General features: G+C 47.5%; 1 pseudogene; it reads left to right on the forward strand.

The window, feature by feature from the left end:
- The first annotated feature begins 3,871 nt into the window (after nucleotides 1-3,871).
- LOC139227330 (U2 spliceosomal RNA) lies at nucleotides 3,872-3,960 on the forward strand (annotated as a pseudogene).
- Nucleotides 3,961-25,080: the final 21,120 nt, after the last annotated feature.

Genomic DNA, 25,080 nt, shown 5'->3' on the forward strand with positions numbered 1-25,080 from the left:
CGTTGCCTGCACATCTTTTAATCTTTCCTGGAGCTCTTTTACTTGTAGGGTGAGGCGAGTGCTTTCCTCCCTCAGTGACTTTTCATTACTTTTGGCCTCGGTAACCTGACATTGAAAATAGTCCTGACTGTTTTTAAACCTTTCCATTATTTGGGTTCTTTCCTGTTTTAGCTTACGGAGTTATCCTGATAATCTTTCTTCTGACATAACCCTTTCCTGGTAGCTCTCTGCAAATTCCCATAACCCAGCCTGTAATGTTTCATTCATTCTGTCTAGCAGTTAGACCTGTCGCTGTAGACAGACCAACCAAATTGCTTTCTCTATTGCTTCTTTGTGATCTTTACTTGCTGTCCACTGGGCTGCAGTGTCAAAATGGTGACCACGGCAGGACTCTGGTACCCGGTGTGTGATGTAGAGAGTGCTGGTTTGGGGCAAAGAACCAAAATGGAAGAGAGGATTTCCTCCTATGTGTATAAGAAGGTGAATGTAACTCAGGAATGGGTGCTTAGTCTATTGCACGCTGAGTGTCCTGAAGGAAGGAAGAACATGACCATCTACCATTAACTATCAAAAGGATTGGTAAGCATAAGTCCCTGCCTATCCTGCAGTCTAACCTAGCTAGAATTAGGTATTGGGAGGTGGGAGGTATAATTTTACTGCAATCCTCTTTGAATGTGTAGTGTACCGAATCGCTCCCCCTCCCTTGGGTTCTGTACTCTGGATTTATTTGGGGGCTGTGACAAAAATGCGTGGTTTGATGCAAAGAACTTTGGTCTTATTACAGTCAGGGTAATACAGGCTTATTACTCTAGTTAGAAAATACACAGCCAAACTTACAATCACTTTAATAAAGAACAATACAAGAAAAGGTACAAGGTCAAACTTATAATCACTCTAATAAAGTACCATACACTACAAATTCAAAGAGGATTGCAGTAAAATTATACCTCCCACCTCCCAATACCTAATTCTAGCTAGGTTAGACTCCAGGACAGGCAGGGACTTATGCTTACCAATCTTTTTGATAGTTAATGGTAGATGGTCATGTTCTTCCTTCCTTCAGGACTTCAAGACTTCGAGGCTGGAGAGTCTCTCCCCTCTCCTCTCTCTCTTTTTCTCCTCTCTCTCTCCTCTCTCTCTCTCTCTCCTCGCCCTCTCTCTCTCCTCTGTTATACGATTTCAGTGTTCTAATCTTGCCACCCAATCTGTTCACAATCCTTTGTATAATTTTGGCGGGCTTGGTTCTTCTTTGTAATATTTAGTCGGGCTCGTTAAAGTTGATATGTCTTGGGTGGGTTGATGTTCGGAAATTGTTTCCTGATGGAAATATTAGTTTGGTAATTGCAATGTCCTTTTGCGCTTCAGCTTTCACATACAGGCTGGATTGGGCCTCTTTGTGATGTATATGCTGAAATGGTTTGTCCAGACCCATGTTGTTGGGGAGCCACCTCTGGGTGATACTGTGATGGTAATGTTTCTTGTGGAGGAAGATTTTCAAATACTCATTCTTCCAGACAGGTTAACTCAGTCCTCACATCCAGACAGTTCCAATAATCAAGTGGGCTTCTTTTGTTCCCAAGGTCCGTCCACAGGCTTGAATTTGTCTTGTAAAAGTTCATAATTCTATTAAAGTTCGTAGTTTCTTCCATAAGCACTTTAGAGTTCCAAACTTTTCGGTAGATAGTCCCAAATTAAATTTCCTTTTGAATGAGCCCAAGCACGGGGGGTTTCTTGTGAATTTTGCTCTCTGCAGGGATGTCAATAGGTCCACGATGCCATTTTTAGTCTGAACTGGGTGGAGCGGGTGCCATGCATGCCCCAGCCAGTGTCAAGTGATGGTCTGGCAGAAGATGATTTGATGGGTGAGTTACTCTTCATATTTGTGGTGCCAGGAGGAGCAGCGGTTCCTCCTCCTAGCCCCACAAACTCAGCCTGAGCTGCTGCAGATGGTGCTGCTCCACCCACTCCATCCCACTGAACAGGTCCCCACCCCCAGGGGACTACCTAACTTGGGCTCGGATGCCAGCCAGGCAACCTGATATGGAAATGGCTTGCAGCTGGCAGGCTGTCCCAGGGAGCACAATTTCCAGTCGCAGCTCACTGGTCCGATACATATGAAGCCTGGTCCTGGTCACGGATATGGTAGCATAGCGGTTATGTCACTGGACTAGTAATCCAGAAGCCTGGACTAATGATCTGGAAACGTGAGTTCAAATCCCAACACAGCAGCTGCGGAATTTAAATTCAGTTAATTAAATAAATCTGGAATAAAAAGTTGGTATCAGTAATCAGTAACCGGATCATCGTAAAAACCCATCTGGTCCACTAATGTCCTTTAGGAAAGGAAATCTGTTGTCCTTACCTGGTCTGGCCTATATGTGATTCCAGACCCACAGTAATGTGGTTGACTCTTAACTGCCCTCTGAAATGTCGGCTTACGACCACCTTCTCAAGGGCAATTAGGGATGGGCAATAAATGCTTGCCTTGCAGGTGACACCCACATCCTGTGAATGGATAAATTAAAAAAATTGAATCAGCCAGCCAGCCAGCTGCCTGGATACTGCCCGGATACCACTCTGGGGGAAAGTCCACCCATGTAATTAATGGTTGTGTACTGGACGGTGACCAATGTCATATTGATTTTTCAACAAGAGGGTCAGAGCTAACTCAATTAATTACAGGCCAGATAGTTTAGCATCTGTGGAAAATTTTGAAATCTCTAATTAAAGATGATATTGCTAAATATCGAGATGTGAAGAAAATAATGAACAGTTGCAACGATTTCAGAAAGGAAAATTGTGCTTGACAAACCTGATAGAGTTCTTTGAGGAGGGTATAGATATGGTAGATGTAGGAAATGGAGTGGATGTTGTGTGCATGAATTGTTGGAAAGCCTTTGACAAGGTACTCGACACGAGACTATTGGAGACGATTGGGGGTATATGTATGAAATTAGGGAGTGGGTAACAAATTGGATCAAAAACTACCTAGAAGGGAGGAAAGTGAGAGTACGAGTTAAGAGTAGTTTCTCAGAGTAGTTTGAAGTGGGTAGTGGTAACCCACAGGGTTCTGTTATGAGATCATCTCTGCTCACATTGGCCGAGAAATCCGATTCGGCACGGAAACAGGCGGTGCCAAGGTTAACGATCACCCACAAAAAAGAGCGCAGGCACTTTGCTGCTGCCTGCTGATTTAAATGAGCAGACACAGAATCTCTTGTGCAACACCTTCTTTCCAGCGGTAACCTCAGCAAGAGGCCAAAGGTCATATCTAAGGGATAACGCCGTTCTCAGGCAATGTTTGTTTAGGACAGTTTGGTGACAGCTCTTAGGTTTTGCTGGGTCAGGAGGTATTGAGTCCGCTGATGGCCCTTGTCCATTGTGGCGCATTAGGAGGCATTTGTTTGTCCACAGCTCCCCTCTTACTTTCTCGGACAATTGTCTGGGTCTAGTGTGGGGTCCACAAATGGGTAGCAGATTGACTGGTACTCCCACCTTCTCTGGCTGCCATAGGTCCACAGATGTTTTACCCAGATGTTTGCTGTTTGCAGGTTTGTGCTCCACCATGGTGCTAGAGGGGGAGGGGAGGGGGATGTACCATCTTACAGTTAACAGTGACAGCGCACTAGCCTGCATATCAAATAGGGGATCCACTCTCTGGTGAGTGGGCCTTAAAGCATCGTTCAGGGTGTACCAGACTGAGAGAGGGACAATATGTGAGTCATAGGTTATTGAGAGCTCTGTGTCCGTGATACGTTTACAGCTTTATAAGAGTAAGCTAAAAACTAATGATACACCATGGATGCATAAAGCCTGAGGCTTTGCCTGAAAGAGAGTGCTGCCTCTTTTCATGCATTGCTGTTCAAAGGCTATCGCTTCTCGGCCTTTTGGCTAAGATCAAGTGTACTATCTGTTGATTGGCACAATGACAGATTGAGGGCTTCGGCCAAAATACACATTGAAAGGAGGAATCTGCAACCCAGATGGCGGCCAACCGAGCAGCGAACCAGGGCGTCCGAAACACCATCCGAGTGACGGTAAAGAAAGTGGAAGGACAGGCAACGATCAACCGGGACCTGGTCGTGAAGAAAATTCTGCTTGGAACATGCGGCATGAAAGTCGGCGACATCTTCGCCTTGCAGGACCTCCCGAAGAGAGGTTACTTCGATGTGACCTTCAGAACTGTTTCCCTCTGCCTGAAGTTCCTGAAGGGTTTGAAGAAGGCGAATGAACCGTTGCGCTCCGTGCTAACTTGGGAACCACTGTTCACCCTCCCGTCGCAGAGAAGACGCACTATCACAGTGCAGATGTATAACCTCCACATCCCAGTCATTGATGTGCGGACTTTCCTCGCCAGATATATCGATGGGGCAGGAAACAGCAGCGACTTGAAAGACTTGCAGGGGATATAGACCAGCAAGCGCCAGATCCAGGTCACCATGAGGGTGGATGCCAGCGGAACCATCCTGGACACCCCCCCCACTGGAGGAAGTCGGGGGCTACATGGTGTACGCTGGCCAACCCAATATGTGCCGGACCTGCGGGAAGGCAGGCCATGTGGCGGCAAGCTGCAAAACTGTTATCTGCCAAAACTGCAAGAACGAAGGCCACCAGACAAAAGACTGTAAGGAGACCAAGTGTTGCCACCTCTGTGGTCTGGCTGGGCACGTTTACAAAAAGTGCCCCAAACGCAACTTCAGCTATGCGCAGGCAGCAAAGAACATTGCACCAGAGGTTGTGGAAGCTGAGGAACGCTCCAGAAGAGAGCCACACCCTCCCCCCGACCAACGCCCCTGTGGACTCGGAACAAGTCAGCGAGGAAGAGAAGCCTGCCACGACGAGCTGTGAGACACCAGCAGCCAGCAACGAAGCTCTCCCCCAGCGCACCGAGTCCAGCAATGAGGAGACAGCACACAATGAAGCAGGATGGGAGACTGTCAAGAAAAAGGCCGCAAGTGTAAGGAGAACAAGCGAGCAAGGGCCCCTGCGGAAACGACAGGGAAGAGGCGGCTACCAACGTCGACAGACAGCGACGGCAGCTCGTCTGATGAGGAAAGGCGAGAAAAAGCCTCTCACCACCGACACCAAAACCAGAGGCAATATGCCAACCCACAACCACAGACGACCGGGAGCAGTGAAGCGACCAACACAGCCCTGCTCCGGGAACCCGCGAGCAGCGAAGCACCCAGCATACACGAGCTCCGGAACACCGAGAGCGAAGAAGCGACCAACGCAGACCAGCTCCGGGATAACGGGAGCAGCGAAGTGCCCAGCACACCCCATCTCCAGAATACCGGGAGCGACGCAGTGATCGAAGCACACCAGCTCGAGACCGCCGCGACTGAGGAAAAGAGGGAACCACCAACACCAGGCGAGGACAGTGCAGAGGACATATCGGACTTAATCACAGAACTGCAGCAGTCCCCTGGTCGAAACACCTCCACGGCAGAGGGCGATGACCACGCCAGCCCAGGTGTAGTAGACTTTCATAGTAATAACCTACGCATGCTGGAACTGGCCATTGAGCAGTTCGCGGACTTAAAGAACAATTTATGTGAAGCGTAATGTTTGTAACTGTAAACAGTAACTTTAAAATGGATTTAAAAATTGCTACTATTAACGTGCGTAGCGTAAAATCCACTACGCGATGTGTTTCCACCTTGGGGTACCTCGCCAAGGTCAAAGCGGATCTGCTGTTCTTGCAGGAGTGCGGTCTGCCGCACTCCAGCAGTTACCGGCAGTGGTCACGATGGTGGGCCCATGGACCATCCATATGGTCAGGAGGCAACGACTGCCGGTCTTCTGGCCTAGGTATTCTGCTGCGGGGAGGCCACTTCACCATCACCGAAGTTAAGGAGGTGGTGGGCGGCCGCCTCCTCGTAGCAGACGTAATGTACAAAAGTTCCCCTCTAAGGCTAATTAACGTGTATGCCTAGCCTCTCAGAAGCGAGTGGCTGGCCCACTTCCAGCAACTCCCACTGCTGCTGGCGACGTCCAGGCCGGTCATTCTGGGCGGTGACTTCATCGATGCAGCTGGACGATCCAGCAGAGCCGACAGCAAACTTTACGCCACGTCCAGACTCCTGATGGATGTGGTCAAAGACGCCAAGCTGTGCGACGTCTTCAGCAACCCTGCAGACGGAGCACCGCACAGATACACCTGGTTGAGACCAGACGGATCCATCCGTTCCAGAATAGACTTCCTGTTTGTGTCTCACACGCTCAAGATCAGATCCATCGACGTCACGCCGGCGTTCTTCTCTGACCACTGCCTCCTACTGGCCGACTGTCGCCCACAGGAAAACCAGAAAGTTGGCAGAGGGATATGGAAGCTGAACGTGAAACTGTTGACTCCGGAAAATGTGGAGGAACTCAAGAGGGATCACAAAGGTTGGAGAACCGTAAAACCCCGGAAGGTGTTGGGAATATGGTTCGGAGCGGACGGAGCGTGCGCTAAAAACTGGGAAGAGCGTATCACCAAAGTGAAGCAAAAACTGGGATGGTGGAAGCTGCGCTTCCTCTCCATGGCAGGAAAGAACCTGGTCATCAGGAGTGAGGTGCTCTCGGGGCTGCTGCACGTGGCACAGGTCTGGCCCATCCCTCGCTCCTGTGCCGCGGCAGTCACCCGGGCCGTCTACCACTTTGTCTGGAGGTCCAAAATGGAACGTGTCCGCAGAGACACAATGTACAAATATCTGGACAGTGGAGGAAAGGATGTTCCGAACATGGCCCTCACCCTGATGGCCACCTTTGTGTGCGGCTGCATCAAGCTGTGCACAGACCCCCAGTACGCAAACTCCAAGTGTCACTGCGTGCTGAGGTTCTACCTGTCCCCGGTGTTGCGAAGGATGGGTCTGGCCACGCTGCCACGAAACGCCCCCACCAGTTGGACCATGCCTGTCCACCTCTCCTTCGTGGAAATGTTTTTCAGAAAAAACCTCTTTGACCACAAGGCCATAAAACAGTGGTCAGCACGTAACGTCCTGGATGCCCTACGAAAGGAGAGGGTGGACCCTGTCGGGTGGTTCCCTGAGTGGACTGTCGAACTCGTTTGGCAGAACGTTTCATCGCCAGAGCTTTCACACAAGCACCAAGACGTAGCTTGGTTGGCGGTGAGGAGGGCCTTACCCATCAGAGCATTCATGCACAGCCGATGTCTCAGCAGCACGGCACGGTGCCCCCTGAGTCGGCTGCGGGGCGGACGAGACTGTCACCCATCTCCTTCAGGATTGCGCCTTCGCAAGACAGGTTTGGAAAGAGATGCAGTGGTTGCTGTCGAGGTTCATCCCGAGCAGCTCCGTAACACAGGACTCTGTGCTCTACGGGCTGTTCCCAGGGACACACACCGAGACAGACATCACCTGCTGCTGGAGGGCCATCAACTCGGTCAAAGACGCTCTTTGGTCTTGCCGAAACTTGCTGGTCTTCCAGAGCAAGGTGATGCCCACGTCTGCGTGTTGCAGACTGGCGCAATCCAAGATCCAGAATTACGTGCTGAGGCACGCACTTAAAATTGGTGCATTCGCCGCAAAGGCACGGTGGGGAAGGGCCACAGTTTAAAGCCCTTCTGCCACGGTAAACCCGGGGGCAGGAATCAGTACAAAACTCCCCTCGAGCTGTACTTGTAACTTCTTTTTTGTGTACATGGAGCACCATGATCTGCAAATACCTATATAGTGCCATGTACAATGCAAGGTCTGTTTCGTAATGCACGTTGAAAAGAAAAATTTAAATGTACCGTCACCCATTCCGCGTACTGTATAGTGACACATGTAATGTAATTTGTTGAATGTACTACAATGTATCCCGTATTGTACCGAATTGTACTTGAACTGAAAAGCAAGGAAATGTATCGAACGGAATTGCTGTCAGCACCCAAATGTAGTGTATGGGATTGCTGACCGCAGCTAAATGTACTGAACTGCTTTTGAATGTACTGTACAAATTTTTATATGAATAAAGTGACTGATTGCAGAAACTCGTTTTTCCAGTTTTGCTGGCTCTGGCCTTTTGGCTTGAGCCAAGCGCCAATTGGAGAGGAGAGTAAAATCTACACGTCGACCGACCATTCGGTGGGTAAGGAAAGAGACATACACCAATTACATGGGCAGAAAGGGAGAACATGACAAGAGAGAATACGAAGAGCTGAGGAGAGAAGTAAAAAAAACAATTAGAAAGGCAAAAAGGAACTATGAAACTTAATTATCAAGGAACATAAAACAAAATAGTAAAATATTTTACAGGCACATAAATTAAAAAATGTAAGTAGGAATAGGGCCACTAAAGGATGGACAGGATAGTATCACAGGCAGTGATAGAGAAATGGCAGAAATATTTAATAATTACTTTGCTTCAGTATTTACCAAGGAGACAGAATATCTGGGCATGACATCTGATGCAGAGATTAGAAATGAGATTAGCAGCGAGTGGGTAAAGAGCGGCCCGAGGGTGGACCTGAATTAAAGCAGCGACAGTGGAGAGAGGATAGAGAGCGGCCCAGGGTGGCCCTGAATTAAAACAGCGACAGTGGAGAGAGGATAGAGAGCGGCCCCAGTATGGACCTGGATTAAAGCAGTGACAGTGGAGAGAGGATAGAGAGCGGCCCCAGTATGGACCTGGATTAAAGCAGTGACAGTGGAGAGAGGATAGAGAGCGGCCCCAGGGTGGACCTGGATTAAAGCAGTGACAGTGGAGAGAGGATAGAGAGCGGCCCCAGGGTGGACCTGGATTAAAGCAGTGACAGTGGAGAGAGGATAGAGAGCGGCCCCAGGGTGGACCTGGATTAAAGCAGTGAGAGCGGGGAGGCGCCAATTCAAAAACTACAAATAAAAATCAAAGAGTGACGTCACAGGAGAGCAGGTAGGTGATTAGTTGGTGAGTATTACAGCTTTTATTTGCTCTCTTCGTTAGGGAAGGGGGTTAAATTAACAGCTGAGAAACGGTAACTTGTTAGTACTAGATAAAATAATCAAACAATAAACTAAAATATCGATTGAATAAAAGCTTTAATTAATAAATAAGACAAGGTTGGAGATGGGAGGGCAGGTGGTGTATCATAACAGCAACATGTGGGACTTTGTGAAGAGTATCATGATCCCAAGCAACCACATCTGCAGTAATTGTCTGCAATTTGAGGAACTTCGGCTCACAGTTATTGAACTGGAGTACGAGCTGCAGACATTGCGATGTATCATGGTGGCAGTCACATCCTTTACGTTAGGTAGTACTTTAGAATTCTTCAGTGGTCAGGGACAGGAGGGTGTTACTGCGAGTCAGGCAGATATGGGGACCCAGGATGTAGTATTGGAGGAGCCTCAGCCCTTGACCCTGTCCAACAGATACCTGTATGGATGAGGAAAAGGACTGCAGGGAGGATAAACAAATTGACAACGGTACCACGGTACAGGGGGCCATCCAAGTGGGGGGAGAAGGAAGGAATATAGTAGTGGTAGGGGACAGTATAGTCAGACAGATAGATACTGTTCTCTGCAGTTATGAAAGAGAGTCGCAAAGGCTGTCTTGCCTGCCCGGCTGCAGAAGAAATTGAGTGGGAGAGGGAGGATCCAGTTGTTGTGGTCTATGTAGGAATCAATGACATAGGTAGAACTAAGAATGAGGTTCTACTGAGGGAGTTTGAGGAACTAGGGTCTAAATTAATAAGCAGAACCTCAAGGGTAATAATCTCTGGATTACTACCTGAGCCACGTGGAAATTTGCATAGGGTCAAGCAAATCAGAGAGTTAAATGTGTGGTTAAAAGACTGGTGTGGGAAGAAGGGGTTTCAATTCATGGGGCACTGGCACCAGTACGGGAAAGAGGGAGCTGTTCTGTTGGGATGGGCTCCACTTCAACCAGGCTGGGACCAGTGTCCTGGCAAATTGAATAACTAGGGCTGTAGATAGGGCTTGAAACGAAAAAAGCGAGGTGGGGGGGGGGGGGAAATAGCGGGTAGTGGGGTCAGATGAAGGGAAATTTAGAAATCTAAAGAGGAAGGACAAGTCAATAGAGCAGTGTAACAATTTGGATAAAAGTAAATAGGATCGGACAATGAGTTTAACAGTAGCAGTGCAGCATAGAATAAGGTCATAACAGGGAATAAAATGGGAAAACATTTAAATTAAAGGCTGTTTATGTGAATGCACAAAGCGTTCGTAACAAGATAGACGAACAAGTGGCACAAATTGAGATAAATGGGTTTGATCTAGTAGCCATTTCAGAGACATGGTTGCAAAGTGACCAAGGTTGGGAACTAAATGTTCCAGGGTACTGATGTTGCAAAAAGACAGGCAGAATGGAAAAGGAAATTAAAGGATAACATAAGGACAGTAGAGAGAAAAGATCAGGAAGTAGAATCAGTATGGGTGGAGATAAGGAATAACAAGGGGCAGAAAACACTGGTGGGAGTAGTTTATAGGCCCCCTACAGTAGCTATATCTTTGGACAGAATATTAATCAAGAAATAGTAGGGGCTTGTAACAAAGTTAATGCAATAATAGTGAGGGACTTTAATCTTCATATAGACTGAACAAATCAAATTGGCAAAGGTAGTCTGGAGGATGAGTTCATGGAATGCATTCGGGACAGTTTGCTAGAACAATAAATCATGGAACTAACCAGGGAACAGGCTATTTTAGATCTTGAATTGTGTAATGAGACAGGGTTAATTAGCAATCGCATAATAAAGGATCCTCTGGGGCAGAGTGATCATAATTTGATAGAATTTCACATTAAGTTTGAGAGTGACTTGCCTAAATCTGAAACTAGACTCTTAAACTTAAATAAAGCCAATTACATAGGTATAAAGAATGAGTTGGCCAAGGTAGATTGGAAAAATAGATGAGTAAAAAAGGTACGGTGGTAGCTAAGTAGTGGCAGGCATTTAAAAATATATTTCATAATTCTCAACAAAAATACATTCCACGGAGAAACAAAGCATCCATGGGAAAAGTGATCCAATGAAAGAAGTTAAGGATGGCATAGTTTGAAAGAAGAAGCTTATAATGTTGCGAAGAATAATAGTAAACCGGAGGATTGGGAGAATTTCAGAAATCAGCAATGACCAAAAAATTGATAAAAAGGGAAAAAGTAGAACATGAGAGAAAACTAGCAAGGAATGATGGCCCCAAGTTTCCACATGATTTGCTCCTGATTTTTAGGAGCAACTGGTGTAGAACGGAGTATCTTAGAAATCGGAATTCTCGTCATTTAGTTTGCTCCAGTTCTAGTCAGTTAGAACAGTTTCACTTTGGAACAGAATTTTTTTTTCAAAAGGGGGCGTGTCCAACCACTTACGCCTGCTCGAAAAAACCTTGTCTACACTTTAGAAAATCAGGTGTAGGTTACAAATCAGGCATAGGGAATGGTGGGGGGGGGTGGTTTAAAGGGAAGTTTACGAACATTAAACACTTCAGTTTTACAAATAAAGAGCCATCATCAATAATAAATGATAAATACATCAATAAATCAACCAATAAATCAATCAAAAAAAATTAATAAGAAATAATTTTTTTTTAAATCAATAAATAAAACATTTTCTACTTACTGACTGCAGCACCGGGAGCCCTCCAACAGCGTGCTGGGATGCCCCCCCTCCCCCCGCCAGTGTGTCTCTGTCAGTGTCTCTCTCTCTGTCTGTCTGTGTGTGTCTCTCATTCTCTGTCTGTTAGTGTCTGTGTTTCTGACAGCGAGGGGAGGGGGAGGAGGGGGGTAGAGGGAGAGAGTGGGGAGCAGAGGGAGGGAAGGTGGAGGGATGGGGAGGGATGGGGGAGAAGGGGAGGAGGGGAGAAGGGGGGAGGGGGAGAGAAGGGGATAAAGGGGAGAAGGGGGAGAAAGGAGATGGGGGGACAGAGATGGGGGGGAAGGAGATGGGGGGGAGGAGATGGGGGAGAGAAGGAGATGGGGGGGAAGGAGATGGGGGGGAAAGGAGATGGGGCAAGGAGATTGGGGGGGGGGAAAGGAGAAGGGGGAGGGAGGCTGAACGGGCCGGGCCCGAGACTTGGGGCAGGGCCCGTCCCCAGCACCAGATTTACAGGTAGGTGGCGTTGGGTTGGGTCGGGGGTGGGTTGGTGGAAGGGAGGTCGGTTCGATTCGGGGGGAGGTAGGGAGGGAGAGGGAGGTCAGGTCGGGGAGAGGGAGGTCAGGTCGGATCCAGTCCGGGGGCGGGGGCGGGGGGGAGTGCGAGTCGGGTCGGGTCAGGTCCAGTCGGGGGGGGGTGGGACCGGGAGTCGGGTCGGGTCGGGTCCAGGGCGGAGGGGGGAGCGGGAGTCGGGTCAGGTCCAGCCGGGGGGGGGGAACCGGGAGTCGGTTCGGGTCCGGTCCGGGGCGGAGGGGGGAGCGGGAGTAGGGTCCGGTCCGGTCCGGGGGGAGCGGGAGTGGGAGTCGGGTCGGGTCGGGTGCGGGGGGGGCGGGGCGGGAAGCGGGAGTCGGGAGGAAGCAGGAGCTGGGCGTGGGAGGAGCCTTATTCACGCAGCCTCAGTGAGGCCATTTGGCCAGGACTAGGGGCTGCGTGCTTCGGCCCCTCCCACACAGTTTCGGGTGCCTGGAGCTACTGCACTTGCGCGCTCACTGTAGCGCGCATGTGCAGAGGTCCCGGCACTGTTTTTAGCGCAGGGACCTGGCTCCGCCCCCTACAGCTCCTTCTGCGCTGCGCCGAGGGCCAGAGGACCTGCAGGGAGGTGGAGAATACGGAGGGTTTTTTTAGGCGCACTTTGTGGCGCGAAAAATGGGCGTCCAGGTCGGGACTGCGCCGTTCTAGGCGCGGCTCGAAACTTGGGCCCATTAAAACAGATTGTGAGCTTCTAAATGTATATAAAAAGGAAGAGAGTAGCAAAATAAACATTGGTCCCTTAGAGGCTGAAACAGGAGAAATTATTATGGGGAATAAGGAAATGGCAGAAGCATTAAACAAATATTTTGTATCTGCCTTCACAGTGGAAGGTGCAGAAAGCATTCCTAAAATGGTAGGGAACCTAAGGGTCTAATGGGGGTGAGGAACTTATTGTAATTAATATAAGTCGAGTAAAAGTACGAGAGAAACTAAAGGGATTAAAAGCCAACATATCCCCTAGACCTGAGGCCTACATCCTAGGGTTCTAAAAGAGGTGACTGCAGAGATAGTAGAAGTATTGATTTTGATCTTCGAAAATTCCCTAAATTCTAGAACGGTCCCAGCTGATTAGAAGGTAGCAAATGTAACACCGTTATTCAAGAAAGGAGTGAGAGAAAAAATGGGGAACTACAGGCCAGTTAACCTGACATCAGTCATCGGGAAAATGCTGGAATCCATTGCTAAGGAAGTGGTCTTAGGGCACTTAGAAAATCATAACATGATTAGGCAGAGTCAACATGGTTTTATGAAAGGGAAATCTATTAGAGTTTTTTGAGGATGTAACTAGCTGAGTAGATAAAGGGGAACCAACAGATGTAGTATATTTGGATTTCCAAAAGGCATTCGATAAGGAGCCACATAAAAGGTTATTACACAAGGTAAGGGCCCATGGGGTTGGGGGTAATATAGTAGCATGGATAGAGGATTGGTAAATGGACAGAAAACAGAGAGTAGGGATAAACGGGTCTTTTTAAGATTGGCATGCTGTAACTAGTGAGATGCCACAAGGATCAGAACTTGGGCCTCAGCTATTTATAATCTATATTAATAACCTAGATGAAGGAAACAAGTATAATGTATCCAAGTTTGCTGATGATACAAAATTAGGTATGACAGTAAAAGTCTGCAAAAGGATATAGATAGACTAAGTGAGTGAGCAGAAAGGTGGCAGATGGAATATAATGTAGGGAAATGTGAGCTTATTTACTTTGGTAGGAAGAATAGAAAAACAGAATATTTTTTAAACGGTGAGAAACTTTTTAATGATGGTGTTCAGAGAGATTTGGGTGTCCTCGTTCAAGAAACACAGAAAGCTTCTGTGCTGTATATCCTATGTAAGCCTATGTAAGCTTTAAGAGGTTGTATAAAATGTCAAAATGACCAAGGCAAGCTTGAAGAAATCGTTAACCTTATTTGCCTTAAATCAGGAACAACTCCAAGCCTGGAAGGATAAAAGCAAAGAAATAGTTCAGTTGAGATGGGGAGGCTGGAGAGGAAGGAACTGAGTGAGAAGGTATAGGTCGGATAGTAAATCCTGTTACTATTTTGTTCATCACTGCACTTAAAGATACAAAGGACCGCCAATGGCCGCCGAGGTACCTGACGGTACTTTGGGTGGGATTTTCATCAAAAAGATCCTTCAAAGGGCTGTGGGCGGCAAATGAGGGACTTAGGCCGCTAATCTGGGCGGCAGCCGGCGGGAGCTCCCAATCGCGACGGCAAAGGCGCTTGCCACCAAGGGTCGAAGACCTGCAAAGAAAAAGCATCAAAAAAAAATATCGGAAAACCTTCAGTTACCCCATACAGGTAAGCTCCTGTAAAGAAATAAATTTAAAAATGTTTACTCACCTTTTTTTTCAGCTCTTCAAATCTCCTCACGGCGGTCCATCCCCGTTCTGGCGCCGACTCCTGCCCACACCAATCTGACATCAGCGGGCGGTTCCTGGCGGCTCTCCCCTCCCACCCACTCCAGATCAGATCGAAACTGGCACTGGGCGGAACCCGAGGAGGAATATTGGCGGCAGTGGGCGGTAAGTGCATCAATTTTGGGCCCATAATTATGCTTTGAATGAGGGAAATCTGGGTAATATGGCTGAGCAGAGGTCAGGCTCACAAGACATTAAAAACAGCACTTAAGTGGATAAGGCCATAAAATAGCTGATGGAATAATGTTTTTTATGGCAAGAGTTATAAAATATAAAAGTGGAGATGTAATGATGAATCTACAGCCAAGTAAGACCACAGTTTAAGTATTGTGTGCAGCTTTGGACTCCACACTCTAGGAACGATATTGAGACAATAGAGATTCACTAGAATGCTGCCTGGTATTAGGAAATACAAATACAAAGAAAAACTTGAAAAGTGGGGTTGTTTGCTTTAGAACAGATGTGACTATGGGGTGATTTCATAAAGATGTTTAAAATTATGATGGGATGGGACAGGGTAGATAGAATCAGACTGTTTCCACTGGTTATAGGGCATAGAATGAAGGGCCAAAAGATGCAAGAGATTTAGGACAGAGAGCAGGAGAACATTCTTTACCCAGATGGTTGTGAGGATGTGGAATGCACTACCAGAGTTAGAGATTGAGGCAGAGATTGTACGGGCAATTTTAACCATCGGGTGGCTGGTTGGCAGATGGGCGGCCAGCAACCTCTGGCAGGATGTCTAATCCATTTTGAGAGTGGGCCTCATTAACATGCCACCGGAGAGCTGTATGTTCTGCCGCAACTTTCTGGCTCCAGGCCGGGCTGCCCACAGGTCAACCTGGCTGACAGGAAAGTAGCACACTCCCAGAAAACTAATTTTAGACTTTCCTTTTTGGGGCTACTTCCTCTTGACAGCTAGGTTTTACTGAGCAGAACACCCCTGGTGCACGATCCACTCAGCATGCCCTCAAAACTCCATCGGGGTCTAAGGTACATTGTAGGACCCCAATTTGCATCGATGAATTAGGTTGCCGCCTGATTCAGGTGGGAGCCTGGGCCGCCAAGGGAGTTAAAATGGCGGCAGAACAGGAATGGGATGGTAAGTCAACCACATCAATTTTAATTCTGCTACTGCGCCATCTCTGCCGGGCAGAGGGAGTTCAAGTCATCACTCATGTCAACATTTAATAATAAGGTAGCTAGGTATTGAAGAAAAAGAGAATAAAGGGTTATGGGAACAATGCATGCTCATGGGATTGTGTGAAGAATAAACACCAACACAGACAGGTTGAGCTGGGTGATTTGTTTCCGTATTGTAACTTCTATGTAATTCAATGCAGTGTGAGGACTGCAACCTGCCGGCCCTCAGCAAGGAACATTGTGCTTCCACAGCGATCTGATCTCAGACTAGTGTCAGCTCCTGGAACCAGAACTGCAGCCAAACTGCAACAACCAGACACCATTCTCAGTGGAACTGTCACATCATTTTTAGTGAATAATTGCAGTATGTTTCAGGCTTCACAATATTGCCATTGAAGAAGCATTTGCATGTTTGCTGAAGGGGAGCTGCAGCAAGGCAGGTCTTGGAGGTCAAGGGGGAACATGAACAATCTGTAGCACAGCAGCCGCTGCCCAAAGTAAAACCGATGCAATAAGCACTGAGCAACGTTTTTTTCTTCTTCTTAATGTCGGCACATAGCCCTTTCTCCAAACAGAAGGACAGAATGTACAACTTGCAAATATATTTTAACTAAAGTTGTCCAGTTAATTTTTTTTTAGCATAAGATGAACAAATAAAATTTCCATGGGGGGGGGTCTCCCGATCTCCCGATCTCCCACTGTAATTAAACTGGGCATTGGCGGAAACCTTGGAGAAATAGCATAAACAGTTGTTTATGCCATTTCTCCAGGATTTTCACCGATCTCCCACCAAAGGTACAGTGGGAGATTGGGAGAACTCTCTGAAAATTCTACAGTGAAGTAATTTGTCCATGCTATTCCCCTTTCATTTTTCTCTACAAAGTATTAACTGTGATCTTTAGAGTGTTCGATATTGCCTTTATTAATGTAAGAGTTCATATGTGCATTGTGTCTAACTTGATGCACTGCTCTGCTGTCTGCTAATGCTAGTATTCCTTCTCTTTACTACTCTTAAGTAATGCCTTATTGGAAGGAATATGCATGGTAGATCCTGAAGGCGTCGCCTGAAGACCGATGGCAATTCCACTGACCTCTGTGTCTTGTAGATTGAGATGGTCCTCCTGTATGCCAGAATAAACTGTTCTATTCCAGCTGTGTGGGTCTGCACTCTCTCCTGCCACTTGAACAGTGACAGATGCTGGCAAGAGACTGGTAGTGATTTGACAAGCAGACTCCTGTGGTTGTGCTTCTGTATGCTTGTTGTTACTGGAGGCCAATTACTCACAGCAGCCACTGATCTCTGTGTTTAGAGCCTGTTACACTGCTGAGAAGTCTCTATATCATTCCTTGCTGCCTGTTGTTAGTATGGCTCCCAACATATCAAAACAGCATTCCTGTTGCATATTAATACTACATACTACTCAATGGCAGTCTGCAGTGCAGAGAACCCTTGCTTCAAGACAGTATCTAACCGTGTGGCAGAATCTGTAATTCTATTCAGACTAATATGCAGTGACTTGTCCAATAACAAGTAACTTACTCAGTAGTTTCTGCTCGTGAAGTATTCCCCACTTCATCTGTGGTCCCATGTGGTCAGAATCAGAAACCAACTTGTCACGGTCCACTGCACAGCAATAGCCAGTCCAGCTTCAACTATGGCTTCTGTACCTTGCTCACCCATTATCAGTGACTCACCTGAAATTCCTGTGATCATGAGGAATTGGCGAAGTGCTGACCATTTCCCGAGACTTGCCAAAGGAATACAATTGGCCATTGTGTTTCCCAACACAAGAAGGCAAGAACTATGCAGCATGCACATGGGTATTGACGGAGTCTTTCGTGGTCCCACCCAGCATCAGTGAAAGCATTGAGAGATCTGGGAAGATGAAAGATGTGTAATATACAAATACAGATTTCATAATGGTACATTATGGAGCAAAGGGGTGTGTAAAGATGAGGAAACATCTCGTGTGAATATGTAGCTGGCTGAGGGGAATACTGTTGTGTGAGTGTTGTAACCATGCTATTCCATAACATGGTAAAGTGCTCAGATGTCACTTGCTCAAACTTCTTGAACGTACAAAATTTCTTCCTGATCTATGAGTAAAATCTCTTTATTGCACCTGCTTTGACACTTCCTCCCAGGCAAACATAACTGCTGTTTTCCAAGGGTTGTGCCCCTCGCAACCCAAAATGGCAACCTCCCTTAATCTATCTCCCTCAGCTTGACTTCAAGATCCGTCTGAAAGAAGAACTGTCTTTCCTCCTCTTGGGCACTGACAGGCTCCTGGCTCAACTTCCCAAAATGTGCAGCACTAAAAGATAATCAAAATATAAGCACATATGCATCTTAAACGAGCTGCAACTGCACATTTTGGCTTCTGCCAAGGAAATCCTGCTTCTGTACTGCAAATGAGGGGATCTTGGAAAATTCGGGAAAACCCTCTCCATGCTAGAATCAGATCATGCCCGCCGAAAACTAGCACATCTTTAATGGAAGCTAGCAGCCTTTCATCAGTGTCTAATGCCTGTTAACCTGCTTATGATTTTGCACTCGACAAACACATGGGGCTAGAACCTCCACTTTTGTGCTTATTGCCCAAAAATGGACGCTATTTCCGGGGTGGGCGGTAAAAAAGGGTTTTCAGATCGCCGGCTTCTCGCCCATTCTCAAAGCACCTAGGGCTAGAACCTCCAATTTTGTACTTATCGCCCAAAAATGGGGCGTTATTTCCGGCGTGGGCGGAAAAAAGGGTTTTCAGATCGCGGGCTTCTCGACCGTTCTCAAAACACCTAGTCTCCATTTTTGAAATTGGGCATTACCGCGAGCGATATGAAATGGGAGATAGCGTTAAATTTTTTTGATCTGCTGCCGTAAAGTTTGGCCGTCCTTAGCAACGGCATGGCAACGCTCGATTCCCGTGATTCAGGAGATCAAGGGTCATCATGACATGCGCAGAAGGGGAGACAGAGAGAGAGGGTGCTCAGAGGCACTGAAAGCGTGTGTGGCTGTGGTGTGTGCTTGTCTGGCTGTTGTGGGAGGCACGACGGAGATTCACCAGCAGCAAAAAGCCTACTAAGCACCAAGAACATAGTTGCCACCGAATTTTTGTCCAACAAATAAGATATAACGTGGAAGAGATGGAGGAGGCCCTGGAGCTGTTAGCCAGGGACACTGGTGGCAGAGGGCTCCCAGTGGTCCCGGAGCACCGCACTGCACCCCAAGGTGCTGCACCCCCATTGCCAACCACACATGAGAGCCAGTAGCAACATCTTGCTTCTGGCTCGGAGCACATTCCCATCTCGGGACCATCCTCTCCTATATCCGTCCAAGCAGCGGTTCGGCCATCATCTCTCCCACCCCGCACCCCCCCCACCCCCCGAATGAAGCATCGCCTGAGGAGCTCCTCAGCCAGGCGGCTTGGAGTCAGGAGGGGAAAGGGTAGAGGTGGGGAGGAAAAGTGGGGGGGGGGGGAAGGGGAGGGAAGGGTTGGTTTGTACAGAAATACTGATGATTTCAGACTAATGTTCTGTTTAAATGTTTTTTATTTAACAAAACCTTGTAGCGCATTGGCTCAGATAGCTGCACAGTTACACGCTGGTGATTCCTTAACATCAAAGAGTATAATGACACTTAACTTCAATCAACTTAAGCTTTAATTATCACCAAGGTGTTGCCCACCATTGATATATCACCTGCATACCCAGCAGTGTGTCAGCCTTGTAAATAACACCAACGTTCTTTCAGGCAAAGCGATCATTGATGAACTCCTGATGTAAGGCTCTTGCAGATTTCATGCCACCATGGGCCCTTTCATGCGGTCTACAGGGGGGCGGGGCATGGCTTCAGCGTCAGCCTGATTGTCTGGGACGTATAAGCGTCTGCCTCCTCGCCCTCCTCTTCCTCTCTCTGTTGAGGTGGACTGTTAAACTCATCAGGCAATTCTTGTTCCCTCCTGATAACCAAGTTGTGCAGCATGGAGCACACCACCACGAATTGAGCTGCCTGCTCAGGGTGGTATTGGAGCTCGCTTCCTGAGTGGTCCAGGCATCTAAAGCGCTGCTTCAGCACTCCAGTGGTTTTCTCCACGATATTGCGAGTTGCTCTGTGGCTCTCATCGTATCGTCTCTCGGCTTCAGTGTGGGTGTCACGCAGGGGGGTCATCAGCCAGGTGGCGAGGCTATATCCCTTGTCACCAAGCATCCAGCATTCACCTTGTGGCTGATTGTTAAACAAGTCAGATACAGTGCTCTCATGCAGGATGTGAGCATCTTGGATGCTGCCCGGAAATTGAGCATTCACTGCCAGTATAATTTGCTGGTGGTTGACAACCAGTTGGACATTCAGGGAGTGGAATCCCTTGTGGTTCCTGAAAACCTCTGCATCCTGATAAGGTGCCTGCATCGCGATGTGCGTACAGTCTATTGCTCCCTGCACCTTGGGGAAGTTTGCAATTCTGGAGAATCCTAGAGCCCTCTCACTCTGTGCCTCCCTGGTCATAGGGAAGCTGATCAAGTCCCTCCTGCATGCGTACAGGGCTTCTAATGCAGCGATGTGTGGCATGCTGAGAAAGTCCCCAAAAATTCTCCAGCTGTGGCCTGAAAAGAACCCGAGGCGCAGAACGACAGTGCTGTGGTGACTTTGACCTCAACGGACAGTGTAGTACTGATGGTGCTGGCAGGCTGCAGATCTGCCCTGATCAGCTGGCATACTTCAGTGATAACCTCTTTGTGGAAGCGCGGTCTCCGAAGGCAGGTGTTGTCGGGCAAGTCGAGGTAAAAATGCTTCTCCTTGTACTTGCGGGGGGTGTAATGTCTGGTCACATCTTACATTGGGCACATAATGTACTGGAGCGTACCTGCGGCGATCTCGAGTCTGCTGCATGTAATTGGTCACTAAGAGAGGTGAGAAAGGACAGGCCCCATTGCAGTAGCTCTCTGTTTTCCACCGATTGGTCACAAACAAGGAATGTCCCGATGAAGACACCTGTTCAATTCCAATCAGTCACTGTATGGTCAAGATGTTTGTAGAGATGTTCACATCAACTCCAACGACCTGCAGAGTACATCCGAACTCCGCTGAGGTTGAAGCACAGCAGCCTTTTAAAGGACGCGGCATGTGATCTAGAACATGGCGTCCATAACGCTGTGATTAGTTCCGGTTAGTTACACTTTTTCTGAACTTTTTTTGGCCGAGCGATATTGTGGGCGATATGTGTGCGAGGTGGTGAAATTGACGATGGGCGATCTCATGGCCGCTAGTTTCGGTAAATATGCACTTTACGACAAAAAATAGTGGGCGGGTGGTATTATTGAATCTCGGCGTTAAATCAATGTGGAAATTAATGCTGGGCGATATTATGGGCGTTGATTTCGCCCATTCTGCTGATTCCGCCCAAAGAAAGTGGGCAGGTGGTAATATTTTTTCCTGGCAATAAGCACATGGGAAAAGTAACACTCGGCGATAAGTTTCCTCAAAATGCACGTCAGTTTCCATTTTGTGCCAATATGGGCGTCATACATAATTTCAGTGGTAAAATGGGCATTAAGTGGGCGTTAAGCATACAATAAAAGTGGAGGTTCTAGCCCATTGGCCCTGAATTTGTGGTCGGAGACTTCCGACAGTGAAATGCCTCCGATCTGCAAATAAAATGCCCGCGTACCTGGTGGTCTGGGAGGTACGGAGATTCGCAGTCCTGGGTCTCTCTGGGTAAGTGCGGGAAGGGGCCCACATATCCCAGGTGTGCAAGCACCCCTGGGATCATGTGGGCTGGTGCAATGAATGACAGAAGGGGCTCCCCATTCATACTTATGGGGATTCCGTATGCTTTTACCAGGCTTAAGAATTTCACGGGCACTCGCTGGGCAGAAGTTGGGCAAATAGCTGCGCATGCAAGAGAATTCAGTGCATGCGCAGCACATGCCTAAACCCAGAACTTGTGTGGCTCCTGCAAATTATCGCCCGAGGCGAATTGTTTGTTGGAAGTGTCAAAATATTTAAATTAGCTAATACAGTATTGGGGAAGTGAGCTTGGAACCCTATGGACATGGGCCAATATCTGACGCACTGCACTAGGACGGCATTATAACCCCTTGAAGGATTTTTACGACATAATTCAATGCTATAGTAAAACAGTACTGCATTGTCGGACATGCTGGAGGCTAAATTGGATATCCCCCGAAAACAAACAGAGAGATCATGATCCGATGATTGTAATGCCAGCAGTATCCCAAATTTGTGCTGCCTGCTCATTTAAATGATCTCTGCGCCCAGCCAGCACGAACCATGCTGTTCATTGGCTGGACACATCAGCAGGGGCCAATATCGTGAGAGGATAGTAATAGTTCAAGCTGGCCTGCACTGCTAAAGCTAGTAAGTAGGTGCTTTGTGGCTGGAGCAGGTGTTGGAGTCATGGTTGATGAGATCCTGACCTGGGAAAGAGTGAGGAATGGCACAACAGGGGAGAGAGCAGGCTCCAAGGTTTTCACACACTGCACTGGAGGTCTTGGTGGAGAAGGTGGAAAGTAGGAGAGAAGTTCTGTATTCGCAGGGGGTTAGGAGGCCTTTCAGACACATGGTCAAAAGGCAGGAAGAGCAGATAGCCATAGAGGTCAATGCCAGGAGTCAAACTGGAAAGGATGGGCTCCAAGCTCTTGATGCTGGACTTCTCTTGCTCTTTGACATTGACCGTAGGCTTTCTGGCAGGCTTCCCAATGTACCAAACATTTCGTTGTGCATACCCATCTGCCTGGATGAATGTAGCTCCAACAACATTCAAGAAGCTCGACACCATTCAGACAGAGCCGCCCGCTTGATCGGCACCCATCCACCACCTTAAACATTCACTCTGTCCATCACTGTGTTCACCACAAGATGCACTGCAGCAACTCACCAAGGCTTCTTCAACAGCTCCACACGAACATAAGACTATGAGAACATAAATAGGAGGTCCCTCGAGCCTGCTATTTATTGATCTGATCATACACTCAGCTCCACTTCCCTGCCCGCTCCCCATATCCCTTTACTCCCTTATTGTTCAAAAACCTGTCTATCTCCACCTTAAATATATTCAATGACCCAGCCTCCACAGCTCTCTGGAGCAGAGAATTCCACAGATTTACAACCTTGTGAGAGAAGAAATTCCTCCTCATCTCAGTTTTGAATGGGCAACCCCTTATTCTAAAACTATGCCCCCTAGTTCTAGATTCCTCATCCTCTCTGCATCTACCTTGTCGAGCCCCCTCATTATCTTATATGTCTCAATAAGATCACCCCTCATTTTTCTGAACACCAATTAGTACAGGCCCAACCTGCTCAACCTTTCTTCGTAAGTCACCCCCTTCATCTCAGGAATCAACCGAGTGAACCTTCTCTGAGCTGCCTCCAATGCAAGTATATCCCTCCTTAAATACGGAGACCAAAACTGTACTCAGTACTCTCGCTGTGGACTCACCAATGCCCTGTACAGTTATAGCAGGACTTCTCTGCTTTTATACTCTATCCCCCTTGCAATAAAGGCCAACATTCCATTTGCCTTCCTGATTACTTGCCGTATCTGCATATTAACTTTTTGTGATTCATGCACAAGGACCCCCAGGTCCCTCTATACTGCTGCATTTTGTAATTTTTCTCCATTTAAATAATAATTTGCTTTTTTATTTTTTCTGCCAAAGTGGATAACCTCACACTTTCCCCACATTATACTCCATCTGCCAAATGTTTGCCCACTTAGTCTGTCTATAACCCTTTGCAGATTTTTTGCGTATTCCTCACAACTTGCTTTCCCAACCATCTTTGTATCATCAGCAAACTTGGCTAAATTACACTTGGTCCCTTCATCCAGATCATTAATAAAAACTGTAAATAGTTGAGGCCCCAGCACCGATCTCTGTGGCACCCCACTAGTTACTGTTTGCCAACCGGAAAATTACCCGTTTATCCTGACTCTCTGTTTTCTGCTAGTTAGCCAATCCTCTATCCATGCTAATATATTACCCCCAACCCCACAAACTTTCATCTTGTGCAGTAACCTTTTATGTGGCACCTTATTGAATGCCTGCGACCCCTACTCCTAGAAGGACAAGAGCAGCAAGTGCATGGGAATACCACCACCTCCAAGTTCCCCTCCAAGTCACACACCACTTGGAAATTTATCACCATTCTTCCATCATCACTGGGTCGAAGTACTGGAACTCCCTCCCTAATATCACTGTGGAAGTACCTTTGCCATACGGACTGCAGCAGTTCAAGAAGGTGGCTCACAACCACCTCTCCCAAGTGCAATTAGGGATGGGCAATAAATGCAATGCCCGCATCCCAGGAATGAATTTTTAAAAACTCAATTTGCACACTTTTGGACCCAACCATGTTGCAGCGACTAATGGCTGATATTGCAGCTTCCATTGCAGTACAAGCAGAAGCCACCCAACGTCAGAATGCTGCAGTGGAAGCTCAGCTTGCTGCCATCATAGCTGTGGATTACAGTGTGCAAAGGAGCTTACAGTGTTTCACAGCAGTCCAGCAAACTATCCTTTAACAGATTACTAGGATTGCTCAAGCGCCGCCTGGGGGGAGTGGCAGTGGATCCATGCAACACGAACCTGCTATCCTCTCTCAGGATAATAGCATTCTTCTCCCCACACCTGCCACTGCGCCGGTATCTGTGATGTATTTGCTTCATGGGTTCTTTGCTTAAGAATTCGTAGCAACACATAGCTATTAAGAACTAATTGGTTTATTAATAAAGATTTAACAATCACACCTCACATTACCAGTTCATTCACTAGGCTCACAACTGCATAACTCATCATGGATGACTTAGACTCAACTGACTGGGGTTTTATTGAGTCTTGTGAACATCACATTACTGGCTAAGACACTCACAATGCAACAGTTCTACAAACCTGTGAGCATACTCACTGGTGCATACATTACAGTGCCCTTGCTGTCTATTGCCTATCAGCCAGCCAGCCAGCACAGACTTCTGCCACCCTTGCCGAGATGGTGCAGTCCGCAGCCGGCCGTTCTAGGCTCAGAGCTGCTCGAAGTCAAGTACAGTCAAGTAAAGCCAAGTACAGTCTCCTCCACTGAAAGTCAGAAGCCTTCCACCAGCCGCACTGCAGCCACTGGGGCAGCACTGCATCGGAGTGCTCGGACAGCAAAAAGATTCGCAGAAGACAGGCACTGAGGGAATGCACAAGGGTGATTAGTTAACTTTTATGTGAAATATGGAATGCAGGGCCGTCTTCCACTTTAGAGGTCCAAAATGGACCTGTAAAGTCCTGACCCTGCAGTACAGACTTACACGAGGCACATGCTGAAGTCAAGGTCACTCAGGACCTGCACCTTTATTTCACAGCTCTCGAATGCCATACTTGCCTGAAACCTGCCTTTATATACCTGTG

The sequence above is a fragment of the Pristiophorus japonicus genome, chromosome 16, assembly GCF_044704955.1.
Source record: "Pristiophorus japonicus isolate sPriJap1 chromosome 16, sPriJap1.hap1, whole genome shotgun sequence".
Taxonomy (NCBI): domain Eukaryota; kingdom Metazoa; phylum Chordata; class Chondrichthyes; family Pristiophoridae; genus Pristiophorus; species Pristiophorus japonicus.